Source organism: Mastomys coucha, unplaced genomic scaffold (assembly GCF_008632895.1).
Source record: "Mastomys coucha isolate ucsf_1 unplaced genomic scaffold, UCSF_Mcou_1 pScaffold22, whole genome shotgun sequence".
Classification (NCBI taxonomy): Eukaryota; Metazoa; Chordata; class Mammalia; order Rodentia; family Muridae; genus Mastomys; species Mastomys coucha.
In genome coordinates, this window is record NW_022196905.1 from 168,376,516 (window position 1) to 168,382,515 (window position 6,000).

A 6,000-nucleotide genomic window follows, 5' to 3' on the forward strand; every position below is an offset into this window, starting at 1 on the left:
TGCCTGCTGCGCCAACCCCCAGGTCTGATATGCTTACAGAAAGGGCCTCTCTAAAGGGCCTGCCCACCCTAGGAAACTTCTCTTGCCCTGTTTAACATTGAGACACGCCCCCACCCCGCCCAAGTGAGGGCCCACACTATGATGCCAGGCCTCCGGGTTTTCAGGGCAATGGTAACACAGAGCGGTTGACCTTCACGTTCCTATTTCTAAACTGAGGGTGTGAGTGGGTTCATCTCTAGTCTCTGTCTGGAATCCTATGAGTTAATAACCCAGCAGAGCCTGCTCGTGGTTAGGACACTGCACGTTGCTGAACAAAAGCAGATGTCTACGAGCCTTCAAATTTAAAGTCACAGGACAGAAACACAGTCACAGCTCAGCAAGTCTTAAGACTGAAAAAGTAACTTCCTCCCAAAGTCAGCATTATACCCCTGAGTGTGAGCACATAGCCTTTGAATACCTCTAAGGACAGGCAGCTCACTGCCTAACAGGGAGCTCATCCCAGTAGGAAGTCCGTTTGATTTCATTGTATCCTTCCTCCAGAAAAAGCCAACACAATACAGCTTGCACCTCCAGCCCCAAGTCCTGTTCCCGTTCCCTGACGGCTGAAGTCCACATTCTGTGTGCACTCTACCCTGGGCAGCCTCAGCTGTGTAGGGGTGATTCAAAGCGGTTTCCAGAGTGATGAAAACAGACCTGGCACATTCCTCCTGGTGCCTGCACCTTCCCTCTCCAAGCCCTAGGGCCAGCATACCAGCAAGCAGCCTCGCTGACAGCTCCCAGGGTACCATTCAGCCTGAGGTGGGGCCTGGTGACAAGGCAGAGCAGTCAGTAAGCTTCATGGATCTCCTCAGAGCACGTCCTAAGTCAGGGGAGGGAGCTGCCTAGAGTCTGCCCTAATGCCACGGGACAGTCAGGAGGGCTGGGTGCAAGCGTCTGGGCGTGTATCGGTGGGAGACGTGAAGACATCTTGAGGCCCTTTTAAAGGCTTCCAGTTTGAGGTTAAGTATTGCCATCTTACTGTTCCTTCACGCAAGGAAACATTGGGAGAAATAACGAATGTATAAGGTTTGCAAAGCTTGATGTGAATGGGGCTGGCAGACTTTTATGGTGGAGAGGGAACACACCAGGGAGACTCCAGTTTCTAGCAAATGAAAAACAGGGCATGATGGGTCAAGTCTGCCAGTCAAACTCTGTCTGCCTCTCAGCTTGACTGTAGGGGTTGAGGAAAAGATGACTAGCCCTTTATGCAGGGCCCACTGCGCACCAAGCACTGCCCCTAAAGAAACCTAGTTGAATTTGTTCAATCCCACCCACACTCTGAGACAGATGCTGGGATCCTCATTCACAAAGAAAAAGACCAGGATGGAGAGAGAGACTTACCGTCTGCCTAAAGTCACACAGCTAGAAAGTCAAGGATCAAGTCTTTCCTACTGTAGGACCAGACCACACTCGCTCCTGATGCTGTACATGGCCTGAGGGCCCTAGGGTCGGGCTGGAAGATAGTTCAAATATGCATATGTTGTTCACCTGTGCACTTGTCTGTAGGTTCCCAGAGCCCAGCCAGAAGCCAGGGCTTCGGAGCAGGCTGCAGGAGAGCAAACTGCATTGAGGTTAGGAACCTCAGTGGGTTTCGACCAGTCCTCTACCTGGCTCTGCCTTTCAGTTCCTCTCTGACCTTCAGTCTCTTCCTCTGTAAAAATGAAAGTACCAACACTTACCTTCCCTGGGTCTGGGCATTGAGTCACTATTTGTATATAAGTCACAAACGTGGAGGAGCTGTAGAGTCTAGACAGGCCATGAGAGGAGGCCAAGGCGTAAATGAGGAGAGTCTCGGTTCGCTGTACCTACACGCATCTGTAATTATAGTACTCGGGATGCTGAGGCTGGAGAATTTGAACTCACAGCCAGTCTGGGAAACAGAGTGACATTTATGGAAAAAAAGATGTGATTTTTAAATAAGCAGGGGGGCTCCCATGTGAAGCTTTCCCAGCCTTTTGAAGTCAAGACAGGCTGGAAAACAGAAAGAAAATCAGACTTCGGTTTTTAGGGCTTCTCTTCAGAGCAGGGGGGGGGTCCCCTTTATAAGGTCTCTGGGGCAGTTCCGGGTTTTCCCAGTTGTTTAGAAATGTTAGGCTGGACTGATCATCATCCCCTGAATCACTGTGTGGAAGGGCAGGGCCGATAGGGCCCAGCCCCCTCACCCTGGTGGCCTCAGAGGAGTAGCAGGAGGAGAAATAAGGCCAAGTCACTGCAGCACATGCTGCACAGGAGATGCAAGTCTTCCATGAGCTGAGAGATTTGGAGGGAGGCAGTACTCTGTGTCTGCAAGAGGGCAAGAGAACAGGTCTACAAAGAAATGGCAGGCTTCGTCTTCCATGCCTAAGGCCCAAGCCACCGCTCCATCACACACCAACAGGTCTGTACATAGAGTGGGAAACACAGTTTTCATTCTGCTATTAGGCTGGAAAGAGAAAGAAATAGAGAGACAGACAGACTCCACCGGTATCTGGCAAATGCCAGGGTTTCCCCTCTTGCTAGACGCTTGGAGGCCTGCTGGTATATCAGCAAGCATCTGGGATGTTGCCTTCCATTCCCACTGTGGAAAGAGACAGAAAACCCACACGCAGCAGGCTCAGCTGCTGTCACCAGATACCTGCCATGAATGGGTCCCTGGGGAGACAGGAGGATGGATTACTGCAGCCCCTACTCAGGGGCTTCGCTGTCAAGTCCAGGGGGAGCAGGAAGTAAACAAATCACCCTTGTAAATGGAGTTGTGGTCAGTCCTAGATGAAGGCACCCAGCAAAATGCTGCAAAAAGCTAGGAAAGAAAAATTGTGGCCCAAAAATAAGAAACATGTCTGGATTTCCAGAGAGTGAACTGGAATATTCATCAAAAGCCTTTAAAAAAAAAAAAAGAGTTCATAACCTTTGATCTAGAACTCCAACTTCTAAGGATCAGTTCTGAGGACAACTCCAGAGGCACGCAAGAAGATTCATGTGCAAAGTCATATTTGTGCTGTCTAGAATGGAAGAGCCCAGGAAATAAGGCAGCTATGAATGTAGCCTATGAGAGACAGGGAGGCCCAACAGGGAGGGTTTTCAGAGCAAAGAGAAAGATGTTGGTGGCAAGCTTGAAAGAAGCCAGACATCAGCAAGGAACATGACAGCCAAACCTTGGGGCTGTCCGGCTCAAGCTGGCCTCTGGGTGGGGCCCACACTAAGACCTCCGGAAGTAGAGCAGTATAAATGACTGTGTCTCCCAGAAAAGCATATAGAGGGTGTATAGTCTGTCCACAGTGGGTACACATGTTAACAGGTCCGTGCAGTGGGTGCACGTGTTAGCATGCATTTGCTCATTTAATCTTTCCCTTCTTGCAATTAAGGAAAGCTGAGATCCAGACTGAAGTACAGCTCCTAGGAGTCATTCTACTTGGGGACATTAACCTAGTGCCACAGTGGAAGAGGACTGAGTGGGGTCGTTAGCAGCCATGACCGAGGTCGGGTAGGGAGACAGAGGAAAGTAGTGCCCACTGAAAAGAAAGGCCATATCAGTAGGACTCGGTGCTAGATGAGGGTGAGGAGGTATGGGGAGGAATATGGGGAAGGAAACGTCAGAAATAACTCCTGGGCCTCTGGATTGCACTTCTCAGATTTGGGGGAAAGCATTGAACACATGGATGTGCAAGCTCTATGTGCACACAGGACATCAGTGCCACATAAAGGCTTAGTGTGCCTACTAAACAGAGGCTGAACAAAGATGCGTAAATCAATGACAGTGGCTGTTTGGAATGGGATGGTAGTGGCTTTTTTCTGATTTTTCTTTTTTTTTTTTTTGAAACAGGGATACATCATTTCTACAATCTGAGTCGAGCTGCTTCTGCTTCGGAATGATGCGTGCTTCTGTGTGTGCAGTATGTACCAGACTGCCCATGGGCTGCTGTGTGTTCACCAACCACCTCCATCCCTACCAGGGCTGCAGGCCTAGCATCACTTTCTGGTCACCTGGTGGGGGGCAATAAAAAAAAAAAAACTCCATCCGCCTGAGAGCAGGGTAATATTCACAGCCCAGAGGCTTCCATGGAGATGCCGAGACCAGGCACACCCTGCACTCCACTGAGAAGTCTGGATCCCAACTGGAATGGACCAAAGGCATGATTTGGAGACAGCCATAGGGACTGTAAAGTGGGGTCCCTGTGAAGATGGACAGTGAGTTCAGGGTGACCCCTGGAAAAGATGGTCACCTTCCTGACAAGTGTCAGAAGGACACTAGCTAACTCCACGACATTTCAGGAGCTTCCTCTGGGTTCTAGAAAGAATGGTAGCCACCCACAGAGTCATCAGTCATCAAACGGTAATCATGACAGCCAACTCTCAGGGGCATGAGAAGGTCAAACAGCCATGAGTAGGGGCCACGGGGGCTGGCACACCACTAACGTGTTAACTGTGACATGCGCAGTCACAGTTAAATATGTGAATGGAGAATACCCTCTTAAACAGGCACGTGCACACGCGCAACTGCGCAGACGTGCATCCTTACAAACACAGCGAGCTGATGACTACACCTGAGGACCATTAGTCATTTACCGAACGATTTCACTCGAATCTTGTGTTCATTAATTGCTTCCTAACAAAAGCAAGCTAATTTTTACTGCCCAGTTGTTATAGGTGATAAAAGTGAGTCCTGAGTGTCTCTTGGAGACACATAATACACATTAGCAGTATTTGAAACCCAGTTCTGAGCCAGATGGCTCCCCCACTGGCCACTCATGCCCCCAGGACACCTAGCATTCATATACTGAGACATCAGCTCAGATTTCTGCACTTCTCATAAGGCAGCTAGGCATCAGACCATTGGTGAGGGAGACTCTAAGGGAAGAATCAGGTAGGCCAATAAAACAGGGCTCACCCCTTCAAGCATGATGGTCCATACCTGTCATCCCAGCACTCAGGAAGCTGAGGCAGGACCAGCCTGGGCTACACATAGCATGACCTTCTCTCAAAGCAAACCTAAAAGCTAGCACACATACATACTCACTTTAATTTGTATTATCCCCTGCTTTTGGCTGGGGCTGAGATCAGAACCACTCGTCTGCTCGCCTGCCAGAACTACACAGTGTCCTGAAGACCAGCAGCCTTAGCAGATCCTGGGTCCAAGCAGGCACCGGAGCTGCCCAGGTTTTTCCAAATCTGCCTTAGCCCCAGGCCGCTGTCGTGTCAACCTAGCAGAAAGAGGGGAAATGTATTTGCAGGTACAAGGAGAGGAGATGAACACTAAACCTCAGCCGTGAACCCTTCCAAACCTGATCTGAGATCAGCCAACTAGCCTGCCCTCCGCTGAGGCCACGGGCCGCTGCCACCCCTCGCCTGGCTCCCTGCCAGCCCTTCAAGTGTCGCCTTTAGCTTGGAGAACTCAGCAGCTCTGAGGTACTGACCTTCCTGCCAGAGCCATGGCAGACACCTGTCACGGGCTTGAGTACTAACGACAGGCCTGAGTGAGTGGCATTGAGTTTAGCAGCTGCACTAGTGGTGTGCCCTTAGAAGGTCAATGGTGCACATTTACGCAGCCTCAGGGGGAGCACAGGGGTGGGGCCCATCACCCTTCAAGCGGAGCAGGTGGCTCCATTACTTGCACTCAGGCTCTCCTAGCCAGACATGTAATTGACATCCCTCTGGGATTTTTTTTTTCTTTTGTCCTATGGAACAGAAGGAAGAGGAGAGAAAGGTAACTAACCGCATTTGCCTCTTGTAGCCCTGCTGACCTGCCCATGACAGTTGCGTGAGCCCTCCTGACACTTCAGGAGGGGGCTATAGATCCCAGAACAGCCACTCCCCCTGGAAGGTTCTTCCCCCACCAACTGTGAACCCTACCCCACTCACTCCTGGGGGCTGAGTCCACATTCCTCTGCTGAGCTCCAGAGAACAGCTTGTCCTGCCGGACACACAGGCAGCCTCTGCCTTCCTTCCTGCCCAGCTCCCCAGATCTTTAAATCCTTGCTGCAG